Source organism: Crocuta crocuta, unplaced genomic scaffold, assembly GCF_008692635.1.
Source record: "Crocuta crocuta isolate KB4526 unplaced genomic scaffold, BGI_CrCroc_1.0 scaffold25, whole genome shotgun sequence".
NCBI classification, from domain to species: Eukaryota; Metazoa; Chordata; class Mammalia; order Carnivora; family Hyaenidae; genus Crocuta; species Crocuta crocuta.
Window position 1 is genome coordinate 3,488,732 of NW_027532015.1, and position 21,819 is coordinate 3,510,550.

A 21,819-nucleotide genomic window follows, 5' to 3' on the forward strand; every position below is an offset into this window, starting at 1 on the left:
AATTTTTAAAGTTCGGAATCTGATAGAGTTTGGTTCTACAAATGACTTGCATGCTTTGTCTAAAAAATGAGCTATATAACCCAAAACATTTAATACATTATCTTAATCTTCAGATATACTTAATCCTTCAATGTGTAATGAATTCATCCTCAGGGGAACCATAGCATTTTATTCCCTCTCTTTTAATAAAATCAGTATTTTAAAATATACTATTACTTGAGCCTCAACCCCAAAGATCCAGATTTAATTGGTGGGGGGAGTAGCCTGGGCATAGGGATTCTAAAGCTTCCCCAAGTAACCCTGATGTGTGGCCAAAGTTGAGAACTACCTACCTTGTTTTTTATTCCTAATGAAACCCATGTTTAATTTTGAAAGCCCCTTTGGGATATAAATAATATATAAGTATATTAAACCTAAATAACATGAAAGTATTTAAATATAATACTATTTGTGTAATCATTTCATTTTATGATAAATTTAACAATAAGATCTCTTTAAAACAGGTTTCTTATCTGTGGTATTTCTCATTTAACCTTGCTAACATAAGCTTAAAAAAATACAAAGCTATAAACTCCATCAATATAGGACTTAGGTCTCTTGTTCCCTTCATGTAGTTAGCGCTGTGTAGGCAGTGTTCAGCCTAACAGTAGATATTAAAATATTTTTTATTAACTTTAGTTATGTAGAACTTTTGAGTCTCCAACAGAATATATCGATATCATGCATAGTAAAGCCTTTTAGCTTTTTATTATCAATTAATTAAAGTCCTAATTCTTTTGTCTATGCGACTTCAGCTTAGTTACATCTCACAGGTAAAAGCTACAATGGGTTATAAGAGAAAAGAGAAGTACTGAATATTAGTAAATGGTATTTTAAAATAACTTAAGGGGTGATAAATGAGTTACAACACTGTTCAACTTGAGCTAGCCTCCCTTGACTTCACTCCAGCTATCAGCTCCTTTTTCTGCCCCTTCCTCTCCTGGGCTGAAGCTCCTTGAAAGGAAGAGTTGTTTATACCTAAGTGTCTTCCCTTCCTCCCCCCAATCTCTTTTGGCCTACACAATCAGGCTTTGTTTTTCTCCACTGAAACTATACTTCTCAAAGCTGTCGCAGGCCTTCAGGCCAGCAGACCTCAGGAGGGGTCCCTATTCCTCATCTAACCACAGCTTAGGACCCAGTCAACCAATCCCTCCTTCTTTGAACAAGTTCCTCACTTGGCTTCTGAGACTTATATTCTTCTGGTTTTTCTCCCACCTGCTGGTAGCTCCTTCTCAGTTTTGTCAGATCCTCTTCCTTTCCTGGACATCTCTATGCTGGTAGACAGTGGAGTCTGATCTAGGTTTCTTTTCAACTATACCTGCATTCCTCCGCTGTGTAATCTCATCCAAATATACTGCTTTAAACAGAGGCTTTGCCTATTTTTATCTCCAATGCCAAGGGAGCTCTCTCCCTTGAGTTCCACACTAATATAGCCAATTACCTGCCTGACATCTCTTTCTGGACATCTAAAACTCACTTCAAACTTAGTATGTCCAAAAGGAAACTCTTAATTTCCCCCCTTCCAAGCCAATCCGTTCACAGTCTTTTTCATCTCAGTAAATGGTGCCATCATTCATCCAGTTGATCCTTCTTTCAGATCCCATATCTAATCCATCATCAAGTCTTGCTGGCTGTATCTGTAAAATAATATTCTGAATCTGACCATTTCTCCCACCTCTGTTGCTGCTCTTGTCCAAGCCGCCACTGTAATTCACGCAGACTGCCACTGCAAAGGTCTCTTAACTGTTTCCTCCCTTGCCTTCACTTTCTATTCCCCCGCTGCCCCTCATTCTATTGAGTGATCCTTGTGAAAAGTAAATCAGAGCAAAATCCCCTGCTCAAAGTCCTATAACACGAGGCCCCTGGCTAACGACCACCCCTTAGACTTCACCTTCTACCATTCTCCTAGTTCCCTCAGTTCTGGTTAGTTCTCAAAACAGCCACTGTATCCTCCCTTACGGTTTTTGCACTTGCTACTTCTTCTGCCTGGAACACTTTACCCTCAGATACTTGTGTGGCCCCCTCTCTTACTTTATTAACATCTCTGGTCGAATGTCACTTCCTCAGAGACAGTTTCCTTGACCGGTCTCTCAAGAATAATGCCACAGTTGTCTCCCCTCCTCCCATCACACCCTCATACCCTGCTTTTCTTCATAGCATTTGTCAATACCTGATAGGTATTTATTTATTTTCTATCTATCCCCCAAATGGTAACTCCACAGGATCAAGAACTTTGAAATTCACTGCTGCGCGCACCCCAGGACCTAGGCCAATTATGCAACATTTGCTGAATGAAATGAAGGTTTTACTGTATAGTTTCCTGACATTACTTTGCTTCTAAAACACATTTCAAATGATCTAGATTTGGAGATTTTTACACAATTTGAGGGAGAGGCAAAAAAATACATTTTCAGTCTAATTCAGGACCACCTTTATTAGAAGAGGATGAATCATGAAAATAAATTTCAACTTATTCCACTATTAAAACATAAACTTCCCAAATTCTTTGAAAAAGTCTTATCACACTTGCTTTTCTAATAAAGATCATCAAGTACACAAACAACAAAATTGTTCACATGTACAACTGTATTTTAGGGATTTCATTTCCTATAATGGCTGAGTAGCTCCTACTAGATCAATTCTTTCATAAACAACTATAAACACTAGACAACATATAAAAACTACGTGAAGGCAGAAAGCATCAATGGCAATAGAGGGATGGTGGGGAGAAGAAGGAGTCAGTACTTAGAAGGTTAACAGCATGGGGTGATTTTCCATTTTTTTTAATGGCATTTAGCCAGAGGGCAGGCCTCGGCTGGTTTGGGTGGCTGAAACCCAGACAGAAAACCTACAGCCGTACCAGCTTAATGAAGCAAAGGATAGACTCTGGCGTAGTCGTAACAGCTGAGAACCGCGTAAGTAAATCATAGCAAGGAGAGAAGCACCAAATCCTATGTATAAATTCTGCACACATCTCTGAGTCCCAAATCACACATATGTGAGATTCCAAGCAGCCCAGCCAAAGCGAAAATAACTGAGATTTCAGAATTTAAAGCTGGGAGTTCAGCCAAGTTAACTGCCTTCTAAAGCAAGCAAGCGAGGAAGGAAACCAAGCAAACATCAATACTCACTACTGAAGGCACACAATAGAACCCAGAGTCTCTACATGCCATTCATAAGAAACAGGAAAAACTGACCCATACTCAAGAGAAAGGGCAACCAAGGGAGACCAAGGCCAAGATGACCCAGGTGCTAGAATTAGCACATAGGGATTTTAAAGCAGCTATTTTAACTACGCTTAAAGATGCAAGGACACACACACATGCTTGTATTTCAGCAAGAAACCACTACCCGCCCCCCAACTCCAAAAAAAACCCCAAAAGCCCAGAAACTATATTTTTTAAAAAAGAATCAAACACAACTTCAAAAAGTAAAAAATAAAATGTCTGAGGTAAATTCACTGGATGGATCCCCCATATATTGGAAATGACAGAATGGTCAGTAAATTTGAAGACAAAGCAATAGAAATTATTCAAACCTGAAGGACAGGGGGGAAAAAAAAGACTAGGGGTGGTGTGGGGTCAGGTAGGTGAGGGTGGGGAGAGGACCTCAGGGACCTGTGGGAAAATATCGAAAAGCCTACTGTACTTATAATTGGAGATCCGGAAGGATAAGGGAGAACGGGGTAGAAAAGATTATTTGAAGAATAGTGGCTAGAAATTTCTCCAAGTTAGTAAAAGATATAAATTTACAGAAGAAGACCTTGGTCACCTTCTCAGACACGTGTGGCTGCTATGGTCGGGGGTCATCCCACACATAAGGCAGAAGATGGTGGCTGCAACGAAAAGTTGCTGGAGTCCATCAACTCTAGGCTCCAACTCCTTATGAAAGTGGAAAGTCCTTGCTGGGACAGGAGCAGACTCTAAAAATGACCAGACAAGGCAAAGCAAATCTGGCCAACTTGCCAAAACTGCCCAGCCTTGAGGAAATCTGAAACAGTACTGTCACACTGGCCCAAACTAGTGTCCATCACTGTAGTGGCAGTGCTACGGAATCGAGCACAGCGTGTGGGAACTTCTGCAGAGTAAGCACTGGCCATCACTGACCCAGGTGATTCTGGTATCACTAGAAGCATGTTAGAACAGACTGGTGAAAAGTATGCACACGTTTTCTTTAATAAAACTGGCCAGAGCTTATTTTAAGCAACAACAACAACAACAACAACAAATAGCTCTTACTTAAGAATATCAAAGCCTAAACATGTTAGGCTCAAACCCTAAACATGAAACGCCAAGGAAAACCACACACAGGTGTAAGTGTCAAACTCCTAAAAAATCAAAGAGAAAACGTTGCAAGCAGCAAAAGAAATGACACAAAGGGGAACAACAATTCTAATAATGTTGATTTATCATCAGAAACTATGGAGGCCAGGGGTGCCTGGGTGGCTCAGTCGGTTAAGTGTGTGACTTCGGCTCAGGTCATGATCTCGTGGTTCGTGAGTTCAAGACCCGCGTCAGGCTCTGTGCTGACAGCCAGCTCGGAGCCTGGAGTCTGTTTCAGATTCTGTATCTCCCCCTCTCTCTGAGGGGCGCCTGGGTGGCTCATGACCCTTCCCTGCTCACGCGGTCTGTCTTTCAGAAATAATTAAAAAAAAAAAAAAAAAAAAANGTCAAATGACATAGTTTAAGTGTTGAAAGAAAAAACATCAACCCACTTTCTATATCCAGCAAAAGTAAGCCTTAAGGACAAGGCAAGATAACTAATTTTAATGTAGCCTTTGTGGTGAGTAAATAAATTTTACAGCTAAACACATTATTGAAAAAACCAACAGGTGATATTTAATTTCAAAAGGAAAACCATGAAATTTAACCTACTCTGGAAAATTATTTCTAATATAAATGGAAACATATTTTCTACGATAAGATGCAAAATGACGGCTCTTTTCAGAAAATAAAGAAATCATATTTTATAGAAACGTTCCTAGCATCAGGTGCAGAGTTTTGGCACCTAAACTGCCACTAGCTCAAATGATCCAGGAGGATTGATTTCTTAAGAATTCTAAATAGAAGAAGACATACAATACTACAGAATCTAACATTAAATATATTAGAAAGGTTTATAAAACGTGCCATATTCTTTATTTTCTTAAGGAGTGTGTAAACAATTTATTTCTGACCTCTCAGTAATTATTATGACAGTGCAGAGTATGGAGTATGAGAAAATGGCTCACCGACACTTCAAGCTATAAGAGTTAGCAAGTTCACCATCATTTTTCATGGTGATTTTTTCCAGGACTGTACGAGCTATAACACAGCTAACTATGGGCATTTATGAGGCAACTGGATATGTAGAGTATTGAAAACCAGACAATCATCATCTAATTAGCCACAACCCACACACTTAAGGAGTGACTAGAATGTGCAGATACTGTGCTGAAAATACAAGTACTAGTCAATGCCCTTGCTCTCCAGGTCACAGAAATTCTTGGATCAGAGGCACATCAACACAAGTTTGTAATTTAGATAGCTATTTGAACTTGTGCACTATTTTACCTTCTGTCTGCCTCCTGCTGCCACCTCAGCCTACCTTGTTGTTATCACATTTGTTTTGTCTCTTTCATAATCAAAAAAGGATCAGAGAGGAGCACTGTGCATATGGAAAAATTGTAGAGAGCAGAGAGCCAGAAAAAGGTAGGCCCCAAGTCATGATGTGTCAAGGAGGCCATTAAAATTTGGAAGTTTTATTTTCAAAGTCATGGGAAGTCACTGCAGATTTAAGCTCCGAGGCAGGGAAGGGGACATGATCAAAAGATCACGAATGTATGAAGAATGACTACAGACTGGAGAAAAGGCCGGAATATCTGAAAACTCGGTTAGAAAACTACTGCTGTAGTCTAGCTGGCAAATGTTAATAGCCTGTAACTCCAGCAATGGAGGACGAATAAAAGGAAAAACTGAAGGGATATTTAGGAAGGAAAAATGAATAGAACTTGTGGATGGATTAAATAGTGGGGCGAAGAAGTAGGTGTCAACACTGGTTTCTGATCTGCTCAAATGGATGGTGGTCCTACCTACAAATGATAGAACAGGTCCAAGAAAACAAAGTTACAGGTTTGGTTTTGAACATGTTGAGTCTAGGGTACCTTGAAAACATCAAATTAGATAGATCACAGAGGAAGTAAGGATATATGGGTCTAGGCTGTACACAAGTGCCACATAAGTGGTATAAACTGTGCTGGATGTGTTTAAAGGGCTCTCTGGGCTGAGGGAGGGAGTGAGAGGTTCTAGAATCAGGGGTACTTTAGACGTTTTAAGAATATAAAAGAGAATGTAATCTTGCCATTTGCAACAACATGGATGGATCTAGAGGGTACAATACTAAGTGACATAAGTCAGTTAGAGAAAGACAAACATCAAATGATTTCACTCATATGCTGAAATTAAGAAACAAAACAAACGAACAAAGCAAAAAAAGAGAGAAATCAAAAACCAGACTCTTAATTACAGAGAACAAACTGCTGGCTGCCAGAGGGGAGGCGGGTGGAGGGACGAGTGAAGTAGGCTTATTGTGAGGAGCCCTAAGTGATGTACAGAATGGGTGAACCACTGTATTGTACACCGGAAACTGATATAATTGTACATTAACTAAGCTGGAATTAAAATTTTTAAAAAAGGTTAAACTATAAAGCAAAACAACCAAATCTGAGGCAGATTCTGGAGACAGTGAGTCAGTCATCTGTCTGGAGAGAAGAAAGGAGGGATAGCAGGGAAGAAGGGGATTAGGGAGAAGGGGTTCGGGGTGGGGGGTAGTAACAGGAGAAGAGGAAGGCCTTCATTACAGAAGACTGTGAGACACAAGAACACTACAGTTTTAATATTATTACATAAAACTGTAATTTATCTTTGCCCTATTCTTACATGGTTGAATTTTACTGAAACAAATTTAATGATTCTAACAAAGAAAAATATAGTTCATGTCGAATATCAAAAAGAAATGGAATGAAATATAGAAAGCATAAATTTACTTCTCAGTTGCATTAGGATTTTCTTTAGCTTACGGGACAAGAAGTTAGGGAGGTCTTCCCATTTTAACACATATACTGTCCTAAAATTTAACTCTGGTTAATAACCACGAGAGATGACAATTTTTTTCTGTAAACAATGGATTCTTGAATGGGACAGGACCCCAGGAAATTATCTTGCAAAAGTATATAATTTCTGAGGTGAGAGAAAAGCCTGTTGTCCAGAAGACTCCTTGCTAGACTTCCGCTTCCACCTATCTAATTTTACTTCTTAAAACTGACCCGTGACAACAACATTCTTTATACAAATACTGTTATTCCCGAAGTGGAAAGACTACCTTGTTCACTGTTGTATCCTAAATACTTGGAAAATGTGTGCTAAGTAGATGCTCAGTAAATATTTGCTGCAATAAATCTCTACACATCAGAAAATGCCTAAGTTTTTAAAAAAATTTTATTTATTAAGTGGGCTCCATGCCCAACGTGGGGCTCAAATTCATGACCCCAAGATCAAGAGTTGCAGGCTCTACTGACTGAGCCAGCCAGGCAGGCCAGAAAATGCTTAGATTTTATAAGGACAAGTATAAAAAGTGGTCTCTATCTATCCAAACGTTTCCCTTACCCTCAGCTGTAAAGTTCTGCTTAGTACTTATTTTGAAACTGCAAATTTGTTCCAATGCAACTGAAATAATAGGGAACACTTTGAGCATTAAGTGAATTTTGCTGTGATTTTACCAGCTAGAAATACCAAGTGAATGCAGAAAACCACACTCAACTGAAACAAGCTGCATGTGAATACACAAAATGTAACTCTGAACACACCTCAAACATCCGCCAGCCACCCAGCTGGTCCCAGCTATCCACATCTTGTGTTAAAACTTTCCTTCTGTTTCAGAAAACGCTTCTTTGACCACTTCATGATAACAAATTGCCACATCTATGCTCACTTCCATAAGCAAACTTCAGATCTTTTTCAAAGTACCATATTAGTTTGCATATTGTATAAGTACATCTTTCTTAATCATTTAACACATGTAAAACTATACTGTCATTTTTTTAAGGTTCCTATCTTTTTTTAAATGTTCTCTGATAAAGTTTTTGAGTGTTGTATCTGAAATTCCACTTTTCTATAAACCCTGTGGCTTTTCTTTTTCATGATTTGGATAGCATGGTGATTTTTTAGAAACACAGATGTTAAATTTTAACAGAATTGTCCTGGGGCGCCTGGGTGGCTCAGTCGGTTAAGCGTCCGACTTCGGTTCAGGTCATGATCTCGCAGTTCGTGGGTTCGAGCCCTGCGTCGGGCTCTGTGCTGACAGCTCAGAGCCTGGAGCCTGTTTCAGATTCTGTGTCTCCCTCTCTCTCTGACCCTCCCCTGCTCATGCTGTCTCTAAGAAATAAATAAAACTTAAAATTTTTTTTTTTTTTTTTAAAAGAATTGTCTGAACCGCAAAGCCCCTCTGACCTCAACAATTGTGAACACTAACTTCCCCAGGATGCCTACTGGGAAGGCAGAATGTTCCAACTTACCCATTTGATTGTCAAAATGATGTTAATAGTTTCTTATAACTAATTATAGTTTGTGTCTCTGCTGTTGACTGGCTGACATTATCAGACTGTGCAGTGAGTTATTCTTAAAGAGTATCTTCATCTTAGAACAAAACATTGATATACAATAAGAATAGCTGAATGATGCTATAATTTTTAAAATTAAAGTTAAAGCAAGTTTTGAAACCTTTCAGCCTCAATAGGATTTCAGAATTAAATCTTAAAAATAAAGACATCTATTCCCTGCCTAATCATGCATACACTATTCCTTACTCATACATTATCTAAGTATCTCATCAAATGCCAGTTACGTAACAGTTAATGCACTTCACATTTGATTAACTTCAAAAGAATTTATGAATGTCATTAATTAAACATAAAAAAATTCAGAAAAATTTTAACAGCAAATTACTAGAATTCTACTTCTTGGAGCACAATATGACAACTTTACTAAGCCAAACGCAAACTCCTGCCCACTCCCCGTACCCCCAATCTACAATATCAAGTTATTTTCCTAAGAGTTAAAAATGCAAGAATTATAACCATGTAATTAAAAATCTAAAATTCAAATACTATCACCTTTTAAGACTAAAAACAAGATAATCATAATCCAGCTTTAGCATAAACTTTAGCATGAAAGATTTGTAACACTGAAACATTTTACATAGATAGCTAGTTATTTGCAAAAGTAAAGTAACAGTAAACATACCAAATCAGTCATCTAAATGCTACTTACTTTAAGTTAGCTATCATGTTCAGCCTTTGTGTTATTTAAAAGCTTGAAAGGAGCAAAGGATTGTTAGCAGAAAATGGATTTCTCAACTTTATAACAATGCAATAATTTACTTTGTAAAAGAAAAAATTATCATTAATTCCTGAAGGACAATAATGATCTATACTACCTCTTCTAAATAAGAAAACTTCCTGATTTTTTCATTTAATACATTGCCTCAAACCCATGAATGCTGACCATTTCTTATGGTTAAAAGGCTTACCAGTTTTAAGTTCTTCTAAGGAATGTGCAAGTCAGCCACACTTGGCAATTTATGTACTGTGGTTTTGTGGTGAGTGCTACCATTTTCTAAGGATCAAGAAAAGTGCAATAAATCTAAGACAGAATGGTTATAATTCATCAAAACATATTATATAACTACCTTGTGTGTATTTTCCAATTCCTATCTCATTATTTTTTTCCAATACATTAGGGCTTTAAGATGGAGATAAAGTTATTTTTCAGTGCTCCCTTTTTCCTTAATTTTTGGATAATCCATCCTGTGCATAAATATCTTTGAAAGAAAACATAATATAAATAAATGATAGGACAAGAAGTTCCTATTACGGGTAAAAGAAAATGAAAACACTTGGAAATACCAGTTTGCATCTTATATGAATCATCAACACCTGTAATGAACCAATGAACTCAGTGGCATGCAAAAATTGTAATAATCTGGTTAAAATACTAATCTAAAATGGCATCTTAATATGAAGATTCAGAGAAAGTTATGAGAAGTTTTATCAACTGATCCCCATGCAGTTCTAATCACTTAGTTGGCCCCATGTTTTTTTCTTTTGTTCATCTCATATAATTTTGCCTGTCTTCCTTCTAATGGCACAGCCCTCAGTTGACTTTTCCCCAGCATGTACCTGTGGCTACCTGGTAGAAGTGTGCGTGTGTATGTGTGTATGGTATAGCATGGGGCATGGGTTGATTATGTTCATGAGTTAAGACATAGTGTGAATGGATAGTTATTAGTGCTTTCTTCAATTTTAATTTTTTTAATGTTTATTTAATTTTGGGGGAGGGGCAGAAAGAGAGAGAGAGAGAGAGAAAGAATGAGCAGGGAAGGGTCAGAGAGAGAGAGGGAGACACAGAATCTGAAGCAGGCTCCAGGCTCTGAGCCATGAGCACAGAGTCTGACATGGGGCTCGAATTCAGGAACTGTGAGATCATGACCTGAGCCGAAGTCGGAGGCTTAACCGACTGAGCCATACAGGCACCCCATTAGTGCTTTCATAATAACTACCAGAATGTTTTAATATCTAACAAAAAGTTAAATTGGCAATTTGTAAATTACACACATACACTTGATTGGTAATACAATGGAGACTGCTAATGGAGAAAAAATATACAAACCGATACGTAAAGAACAACATTTAAATAAAATTATTTCATTACTATATTATTCAGAACCTTAAAAAGAAATTACAGAGAATTCAAAATGAACAAAGTTAAAATTGGTAAAGTAATATTAAATGAATCAAGTTTCTAAAATACAACACAATGCTACAATTTTTTTAGTATGTGCCAGTCTTTCAAATCTAATACTGTGAAACTGCTGTATATAGTTGGCTATTAGTCTTGTTATAGTTATGGTGAATGAATTTTTATTAGATGGTCAAGAATAATCTCAAAACTGTACAGGAACTTTTATCAGCAAAGTTACTATATATAAATCTATTTCACAAATCTCTAATTTAGATACACTTAGAGAGTATTCAATTTAATATTTTTAGTTGTATAATATAATCAAATAAAGAGACAGAAATCACATCCTATAAATACGTATCCATAAATCTACAACAAAGACTTTCCTAATGAAGTAGGAAATCTGAACTGTAAAAATATATAAGTGATCTTCTATTTAACATTTTTATTTATGAAATAACCCATTTTCAAATTTATCATTTTTATATTTTTTCATACATACATATATGTATTGCTCGAAGTTTGTTGAGTGCCTGCTACTACACTACAGTGGGTGCTGAAAGTATTAAAATTAATAAAAGCACAGTTGCTTTTATGTTCAAGGAATTTACATTTTAGGGGCACCTGGGTGGCTCAGTCGGTTAAGTCTCTGACTTTGGCTCAGATCACGATCTCATGGTCCGTGAGTTCGAGCCCCACAGTGGACTCTGTGCTGACAGCTCAGAGCCTGGAGCCTGCTTCAGATTCTATGTCTCCCTCTCTTTCTGTCCCTCCCCTGCTTGTACTCTTTCCATTTTTCTCTCTCTCTCAATAATAAATAAACATTAAGAAAAAATTTTTTAAAATTCACATTTTAGTATGGGAAGACAAACATTCAACAAATAAATGTAGTAACAGTTACAGATATAATATGTAGTAAACAGGGGAAAAGAAGGAGGGACCAGTCAATTTTGAGGGAAGGGGATGATTTACGGAAAGGATTCTTTAAACAAGGGGACACCTAAGCTTCGTCCTGGAAGATAAAATGCGTTCACACGGTAGACAGGTGAGAGGGAAAGAATAACTCAGGCATAGGTGGTTGTCTAGGGAAAGACCTGAGTAGTGAAGCAACGTGGCAAGTTGAGGAAACCATTAAGTAGCTGGCTAATGCTGACACGCAGGGAGTGAGACTCAGAGGGAGGCAGAGAGACGCAAGACGAGGCTGAAGAAGTGGGGTAAGAAGGGGGGCACATCACGGAAGTTGTGACATCACATCCTCGCTCTCCTCTGCCTCATACATGCTGCATCCCACAGGTCAGCAAAGACAACATGCCTCTCACTGTCTCCACTCAGGTCATTTGTCTCTGAAGCTCCAGGCCCTGCCACCACACCCCAAGGGCAGGCGTTTCCTCATACAGCAACAAGTGCTCTGTGCCATTTACAGGTGTAGACGCTGCAGTGAAGGTCCACAGAAGAAGTGCCTAAAACTTAGGAACTGAGGAAAGGTAGTCACCTCCTTAGTGTGTATTACTAAAAAGAACGCTGTGCTTGAGCTTAGTACCTGAAGAGGAATAAAGGTCTCGCAGGATACCCCTGACAACTGTTTGTGTTGGGGGAAAAGCCCCAGAAGAACATGATAAATGAGAAGAATTATGGCTGAGGAGAAAAATGAGTTAAGTTTGCAAAGGTGGGAAATTTTCAGTGAAAGATGTACAGATTCCAGATAACGTAGAAAATACATCTGAGAAAATTCTACTGGCCTGAACCGCTTTTTGGTTCACCTTCATTTCTATGATCCGCTCTATCAACATTCCTGCTATAAGCCAGGCAATGTGCTTTAAATACGCAAAGATGAATAAAATATAGGCCCTACTTTTGAGAAGATTATATTCTAGTAGAATTCAGATTTATACTGGACTTTTTATAAGCACATGTCCATTATCTCACTTTATCCTCCCCACATGTGATGCACAGAGGACAACTGTTATTATATTCCTTTTAACTGAGAAGAATCACGGACAGACACACGGAGAGATAGACACACACTTCCCACGAAGTTGGTATTCGAGGCCAGCAGTGCACAACTGTGGTTCACCACCACTGCTACTGCAGTCAGCTGTGAGGGAGGCTGAATGAAATCTGTTACAAATAATAAAGTACCAGAGGTCTCTGTATCTATATGAGTTAAAGCATCTAATTTAGAGACAAACACATGTGTTTCAAGAGGAGCAGTAAGTCACCTCTTTAGTGTGTATTACTAAAAACAATGCTACTGGGAAATGAATAAGGAAATTACTGTACAGCAATACTATGGAATACCATGTAGCTGGTTTTTTTTTCAACGTGGAATGAGATATCTAAATAATTAAATGGAAAGAGAAGACTTTAACGAATGAAAAAGATGCAGAATCTATATATTAACAAAAAGGATACAAAATGTATTTTAAAATGATATTTTTATATACATGTACAGGAAAGATTCTGAAAGAATATACACTAATTATTATGGAGAGGGGGCTAGGCCAGGTAAAAGGTTACATGGATGGAAGATGGTCCATCATTATTTGTATTCTGATACTTGAGGAGGAGAGTAAGAGGAGACTAATTTGGAAGTACCTATAGTTAGCCAACTCTATGTTAAGATAATTTAAAGCCTATGTTATCTAAGCTGAAACTGTAACTGTTATAGTTAACAGCTACAACAATTACCAATCTTCCAGATGTTTGACAAGATGAGATCTACAGTTACATTTTGATTTATATGTTACCTAACAGGCTGTATGTTTAGGTACACAACTAGCTCTATGCTCAGTTCTGCTGAAACAAAAAAGGCAGGTCCCTTTGATTTTCAACCAAAGACTAGCTAACTCAATGTTAAATAATGCATAGCTCTCAGATGGAGTAAGAAATACTCATCCACCAATGAGATGGTTTAATTGTTTAAAAGGAAGAGGTAGGGGGTTGTAGAAAAAGAGGTTTACTGTTACTATCTTAAATTTAAGATAAGACCCTCAATAAACACAATACTTTTATAGAAAGTTATAACACATAAAAGTGGACAAGAACACTTTTCTCTAAGCTTACAGTACAACCACTATGGTTCAGCATTACTGATTCACCATTAGTATGGGCCAGGTCCTATGCTAAATGTCTAACATGTATTAGTTATTTCTCACATTCCTCTGTAAGGATTAAATGAGAAACAAATGTTTGGCACATATAACAATAAATGTCTTTAATGAGATACTACTACTGCTAAAATCTAACTTCATCAAGTCAATCCTTACTCTGCCACAGTTAGCTTTTCAAAAGACTCACTGACTTAAGTGCACCAATGCTAAGAAATCTTCAGTGCATACCCCTTACCTACTACTGAATTAAGTCCAAACCCTTTCCTCTTACACTCAAAAGCATGTATGACATAGCTCCATCTTCTATCATATCCTGTTCTCTACTGTTCTCTAGGTACACTGGGCTGCTCACAATTTCTAGGACGTATTATATACTTTAAAATTTTTTTTTAAAAATTTCTTTAAATATTTATTTTTGAGAGAGCGCAAGTGGGGGAAGGGCAGAGCGAGGGGGACAGAGGATCTGAAGAGGGCTTTGAGCTGACAGCAGCAAGCCGGATGTGGGGCTTGCACTCATGAACTGTGAGATCATGACCAGAGCCAAAGTGGGATGTTTAACCAACTGAGTCACCCAGAAACCCCTATATACTTTCATTTCTATGCCTTAGAAATATTCTTGCCATTCTCTCGAAAGACTTTTCTCTCTCCTTCAAGGCTTAGTAGAAATGTTACTTTCCCCAGAAAGCTGATTCTATCTGGTGCTCTCCAGTACACTGTTCACACTCCCAGCACAGTACTTTCTTTGGTAGCATTTGTCTGTAAGCTCACTGAAAGCAAGGTTTATTCATTTGCACTGTTTGGGCCTTGTACAGTATTTTACACAAAATTTGCATTCAGTAATGTAGAAAAATTTGATCATTAACAGCCTCCCAGTGGTAACAAACAAAACTTGAAATTCAAATGCAATACTCTCTTGAATTTCCTCTCCAATTTACCTTATCAGCAGTAATGATCCTGTAATAACTCTGACAGAAGCGCTCTTTCCAGTCCTAATTCAACACTCAATGAGATTCAATCCTTTCAATACTAAACAAATCATGTGGGACATAATCAAGGACCCAGTGCTGACTAGACTGGCTGACCTTAAATTCATTATACGATAACAGTGGAGGAGAGAATTTTTAAAGCATAAGCTAGGATATCAGAATCATCTTTTAAAACCACAGTTGGGATATAAAATTCCTCTGGTCAATTCTTCTGGTTATCTGCCCATTCAGTAAATAAAATCACCTTTCATAGATCAATCTATAGATTTGTTTCTAAATCTATACAAATTGCTAAAAGCAATAAATGTCCCTAAAAGTTAACTGATCTCATCCCTAGAATCCTTCACAAGTAGTTTTCACTCCGTTAAAAACTAAGGCAACAGGAAACCTGTTTTTGATTTTGTTGTTATATTCCAGGACAATTCCATCTACTTACGATTTTCTCATTGGATTTGAGTAATCAAGTATAATTACAGCAAATACTAGTCGTATACTTACATTTGAAATTAAACCCGTTATGTAAAAGTGCTGTATAGTATGTTATCTGGTTCTACTTCCAATTGTGGAAGAAAACACTGACTCTGGGCAAAGGCATGCATCATGTGGAACGGTTGAGGGAACTAGCTTCACTTATTTAATTCCACGTACTACTCAGACTCCATGTGAACCTCTTAAAGGAAGACAGTTTTATTGTTGATAATGTTTACTTTTTCAATGAAGACCAGAGTATTTTTTTTTTACAGGGCCTAACTCAACAGCATTTCAAATTTATTTTTCCTAAATTGTTTTTGTATTAGTTTGCTACTACTAGCAAACAAGTTAAATCAGAAATATTCAGGCAAAAGGTAAGTTAAAGTCGAGTAGCTGCGTGTTACCTAGATGTTAGGAATGTTACTATACTCAAAGCAAGAAGACCACAGACTTTGAAAGTAAAGTTTTGGTTATTATAGATGTTGCAGTAAGGCAGTTACACAGGCTAAGCTTGACTGGTGTCGTGGACTTTAGCATACCTGGAAATAGAAAAATTCAAATTGTAGCTGTTCTTGGTTGGCCCATTGCCATTTTTGCAGCTTACAAATTTTTAATTAAGTAACTGCAGTGAGCTCATCTCTACTGGATACTTCTTTTCCAGGGCAGGTCCAGGAACTGGGTCTGGAGCCTTGAAAGCAGAAGAGAAACTAGAGTAAACTGGAGGCAGGTGGAATGAGAAGCGTGACCAGGTAACACCATGAGATCTAATGGCAGTGAGGGAGTCCCCCGTGTGTCTCACATAAGATATTCTGAGGTCGAAAAAGGATCTCTTGAGTGGTAAGTTATCAGAAGATGCTATTTACATTTGTTAAGTCATTGTCTTTCTTCTCCCTACTCTATCTAGCCTTCCAGTTCCAGCTCCTCAAGCAGTGGCCTTTGTGAGACCTGTGATGGCTTTCAGCAACAGGCTGTCCAACGTGGGGCCACAGAGTATGGCGGAAAGAGAAAAACACCAATTCCACTTTCACTGGTCAAATTAAAGTTGTAAAGTCCTCATTTTCAGGTCATTTTGCTCTTCTTTCACTATCTTATTTCCACTTGTCTTCTAACTGCTCCCTTAATTTCCTACAATCAATTCTCAGAGGTTTCTTCCGAAATGCATCCAAGCAATGAACTGAATTTCAGGTTCCAATTTTTAAAAATACTTGGTAATTCTTAAAGTGGAAGGCAAAAAAACAGCTCATAAGATGTGGTTCTTAACCACACTGGAAATTTGCTTTTTCCATTACCAAAATAGATTCAGTTTTTTTTTTTTTTGGTATAAATTTACTGGGTCCATATTAAAGCTCTCTCTCTCCCCCCCTTTCACACACTCACACACACACACACACGTAACCACAAAGGTTACGGAAATGGTAGGATATTAAAAATGGTAGACTGTTGTACGAGAGCCTGGCAAAGACGTCCTTAAGCCTGGTGAGCTGGCACCCGAGGGAGTCCCTCTAAGAAACAAATGCCACAGCAGTCAGAATGAATTGAATTCTCTGTGACTGTCAAATATGGCAGATTGTGGGAATTGTTAACAGGACAAAGAAAATAGTGAAGGATTCAAAGAACTAACTCCCTGCATTTCTAGCGACTAGCAACACAACAAGGAGCAACAGAATCAAAATAGTTTTTAAGAAAAATGTAAATTTTCCATCTTTCGCGATGGCATATTGTCAGTGAAAAAATTCTGGGAGAGACAGATCTAGGTTCAAATCTTGTTTCAGAATGGCCTTGGACTAAAACTCTCTTCAGAAGTTTGCTTTTTTATTAAGTTGGATGCCACACCCCACTTTATTGGACTGTCAAGAGAATTAGTTATAGAATACACCACACTTTTTTATTCTAAACATACAGGTCTACCTAAGTTTTCATTTTCATATATACTAAAACAACAGCTGTGTAACAAGCTTTTAGGTTTAAATAACTCAACTGCATCACATCCTAAGAGACACAAGTGATTTGTCAACACTGATTGCAGAATAGCTACAAAGGAAATGTCAGAGAGCTCAATTCTGAGAGCTGATAATGAATATAAATATAACAATTTACATTTAGAACATAACGGGAACCAGTGATAAACAAGGTAAACAATGTAATTCTTCTCCCTCCAAATAAAATAGAAAAAACCTTGTCAACACATCTCTTGTTAAAAAGTTACAGATCTGAAGTAGTGTACTTTAAAAGGCAAAAAGAATCCATGCATGATATAACTTGGTGTTTAAGTCAGGAAATGCTTTAAGCGCAAAGAAAAGCCTACATTTGGGCAATAATTTTCCTCTTACTGATAGAACAGTGGGTTCCATACAAAATTATTATTTACCAAATATGGTTGAAAGATCAGATTACACCTTCCCCAGCATTACAAAGTAATACAGCAAGTATCAAAAGTAACAAGGAATTTAAAAAAAAATTCCTTTAAGTCATTCTATTCACTGCTACATCTTTATTTCAAAAAATTTTTTAAAAGTTAACATGGAAAAGTGTCTATTTAAAACCCACTTCAATTTACTTAGAGATGATAAAATCAAATTCAGTCTGTGTATTCCCTAGAAGGCAAAAAAAAAAAGAGAAAGAAAGAAAGAAAGGAGGAAAGAAAGAAAAAAGAAAGGAAGGAAAAAAGGAAGGAAGGAAGGGATAAAAGAAAAGTATTTAGGGGCTCCTGGGACTTCGGCTCAGGTCATGATCTCACAGTTGGGAGTTCGAGACTTGCCTAGGGCTCTGTGCTGACAGACAGCACAGGGCCTGGAGCTTGCTTTGGATTCTGTGTCTCCCTCTCTCTCTGCTCCTCCCCCACTTGTGCTCTATCTCTTTCTCTCTCTCAAAAATATATAAACATTAAAAAAAATAATAATTTTTTAAGAAGTATTTAAGAATGAGGATTCCTGGGGTACCTGGGTGGCTCAGTTGGTTAAGCATCTGACTCTGGATTTTGGCTTAGGTCATGACCTCACAGTTTGTGAGTTAGAGCCCAGCATTGGGGTCCTCACTGACAGTGTGGTACCTGCTTGGGATTCTCCCTCTCTCCGCCCCTCCCCAACTCGCTTTCTCTCTTGCGCTCTAAGTAATTAAACCTAAGGAAAAAAAGAAAGAATGAGGATTCCCATTCATTAACTCATATAGATGGGCTTTTGGTTTAAAGGTCATCAAGAAAAATACTTTTAACAGTTAATTTTCATGTTTTATATTTTATTACTAGCTACTATAATGAAATTTCATTACTCATAGAAATGTGTCGGTTGACTCTTTTGTCATTTCCAGATATACAAGACATCTACAAATAATAAATTTGCCTCCTCCCTTTCAATAATTATTTTGTTTTTTTATTCTAAGTTTTGGACTGTATTCCAAAGACCATGTTATAAAACAGTAATACTGGCCAGACCTTTCTTGATTCATGACTTTTAAAAAGGAATTTAGTATTTCACTAAACACCAAAATAGGAATTCTAGTATTTCATCTTAAACATACATCCATGTATATACTCATGAATGTTATTTCCTCACTTTAACTGGATATATAATATACTGGTATACACAATATACAATATACTGGAAATACAATATACACAAAGTATTTCCTTACCAGTTGAGTCTTATAACAAGTATTTCTTCAGAAAGCTGTTTATTAAAATTGCTACTTTATTCAAGGCACTGAGGAAAGAGAGTGAACTGCAGTTTCCGCCCCCTACCTCCTCCTAAACAGGTGAGAAACACATACATACAAAAATCTGCACTGGCAGTGTAAGGAATGGATGCACTGTGCTATGCCATCTGTGTCTTACCATTCATGCCTTGCCAAACTTCTCTAGAGTAGTTATACTATGACTTCAACTTTCTTTTAATCTGCCTCCAAGTTTCCTCCCTTGATATTAGTTTTATTCAAATCATCAAATATAATAAACTTTTCAGGTTCCTCATCCACCATTTTGCCATAACTTAACTCCACAGCATATTTAAGTTTTACTGAGTACTTTCTAATTCATCATATCATTGATCCTCATGAAAAACCACTAAGGAAGCCTAAGTAGTTATTATTCTGCTTTTGCAAGGTTCAGAAAGTTAAGTAATTTACTAATTATCAAAACCTCAATCAGTGGCAGAATTAGGGCCAGAAATGTATCCGTGGCTTTCTAACTCCAGGCCCAGGGTTCCCTCCTCTATGTTTTTGTTTTTAGTTTGAGAGAAAGAGAGAGACAGAGAGAGAGAGAGAGAGAGAGAGAGAAAGAGGGAGCGGAGGGAGAGAAAGAGAGAATCTTAAGCAGGCTCCACCCTCAGCATGGGGCATGATGTGGAGCTTGATCCCATGGCCCTGGGATCATGACCAGAGCTGAAATCAAGAGGGAAGACACTCAACAGACTGAGCTACCCAGAGGCCCCCTTTCCTCTACGTTGTATTAACGTGACCAACTGACTACTAACTTGAATGGTTACTAATCATTCTTTTCTTGAAAATTTTTCTGGTCAACAGTGTACACATTCTTCTCATTTTCTAGGATTGTTATTTCTATGCTTGTTTGTCAAACGCATGTGGGTGTGTAGAGTTCTGATACTCGTCCTTGCACGTCTTCCCCAGGCACCTCATCTGCACTGTTTCCAGCATAACTGAAGGAGAATCTCCTTTAAGGTGTAGTTCAGTCCTTCTCTTCTACTTGAAACCTAAACATTCAGAGCCGTAGAGTCTGATACCGAAAGGAGCCTTAGTATCCTCTAGGCCAACATCCTTACTTAATAAAAACCTCAAGTTCAAACTGTACTAGTCAGTAGTAGAATCTGAATAAAGGTTTAAGATAAAATTTGTCTTCTTAAACTATGAATCATGAAGTAAATGCATATATGTATGTACAGTAGATATAGCTAAGTAAACTAATTTTAAGAGTAATTATTGAACCTTCTCATTTTTGTTAAAGACTTGTCTGTCCCTATTTTCAAGAGATGTTATTTATGTGACAATATTAACATGAGTTTATCAAAGTAGATTAAAAAACACAGAATGGCAATAAATTTGAAACCTACTCAATTCTATATATTCATGAACTTTCCATACCATGGATTTTTATTTTTAAAATTTGCCTAAATGTGTAGAATTTGAAGTTGGTCGGTGTTTTTTTTTTGTTTTGTTTTTTTAATATTTATTTACTTAGAGATAGAGGGCGGGGCCAGGGAGAGAATCCTAAGCAGGCTCTGAGCTCAGTACGGCGCCCAATGCAGGGCGTGAACCGTGAGATGATAACCTGAACTGAAATCTAAAGTGGCACTGTTGCAGGATTCTCGCTCAGAGAGTCGTGACACCGAGACTTTTCTTTCCAGGAAGCAACTTTATTTTGCTGGCACCGCTCAGTTGGGTTCGTACCCAAAAGAACTGAGCGGCCCACATCATATGGCATAGGTTTTTTTATGCATTTTCTATTCCTTTGTCTCCCATATATGGTAATACACATAAACATGCAGTCTGATTAAGTTGTTTCAGTTTACAGGAACATGGGGGATGTAGGCAGCTGGACTCATATCTAGGTGACCTTGAAGTCTTCTCTTCTCTCCTTCATTTTTTTTCTTTCTCCTTAGGGAGGGGTTCCTACCACAGCACACTTAACCAACTGAGCCACCCAGGCACCCCTAACTCCAGATTTTTAAGGTGAACTGGGAATCAAAATCATACCACTAGCTATGTTAATGTTTCCCATCTAGATGCAGTCGTGACCCAGGCTACAAGGTGGAAACAGCACGAGACTGCTTGCTGTAGAGCAGTCAGCATTCAAATTGTGTCAGCTCCTGTGCCGCGGCAACAACTACCCTCTCTGTGTGCGTTCACGTCATTACAGATAGGGCCATATTAATGGTTCAGCCACACGGAGAAGAATCCTGTCAGGGTACAAGCACCTTGCTCTATTCCGTTCAGTCTGTTTTCCAGATTTTGTTCCAGTGAGCAGGGCCACAACTTTTCATGCTCCAGGGACAACACCCTTCAACCACTCTCAACCCTAAAGTTCTTTAATGTCTCAACATCACAGAGACTGTAAGTTCTGAAAATTTAGAGCTTATTTTATGTTTTTAAAATATAACTTGTTGTCAAATTAGCTAACATACAATGTATACAGTGTGTTAAGAGCTTATTTTAAAAGGAAACTTTATATTCCACTTGTAAACTTTTAAGCTCATTCTACCAACATGGAACACTTGAAAAATAAAAGGGAAGTTTAAACTTAAAATCCTGCCCAAACTTGCTTCCCTCCTCAACTTCCCATTTTTATCAGAAGCAGTAATTCTCTTTTAAGCCTGAAAACTGAAGTCACGTAAACTCTTCTCTTGCCTTTCTTTACCTCTCTTTTGGATCTCATCCATTTCATAATCAATATTCCTCAAAACATAACTCCTAGGACTCTCCTCACTGCAT

General features: G+C 37.7%; 1 protein-coding gene across 2 annotated transcripts in view; it reads right to left on the reverse strand.

Annotated features, from left to right (window-relative positions):
* The window catches only part of TAB2 (TGF-beta activated kinase 1 (MAP3K7) binding protein 2), a 61,031-nt gene extending 44,949 nt beyond the window's left edge, over window positions 1-16,082 (reverse strand). The window contains exon 1 of one of the 2 annotated variants that reach the window (XM_077776025.1): window positions 15,921-16,082. The gene's annotated coding sequence lies outside the window, so the exon portion shown is untranslated. Of the gene's footprint in view, window positions 1-1,254; window positions 1,305-15,920 lie in introns of those variants that run through there. The other variant, XM_077776026.1, reaches the window with a different exon arrangement.
* Between the last annotated feature and the right edge of the window lie 5,737 nt (window positions 16,083-21,819).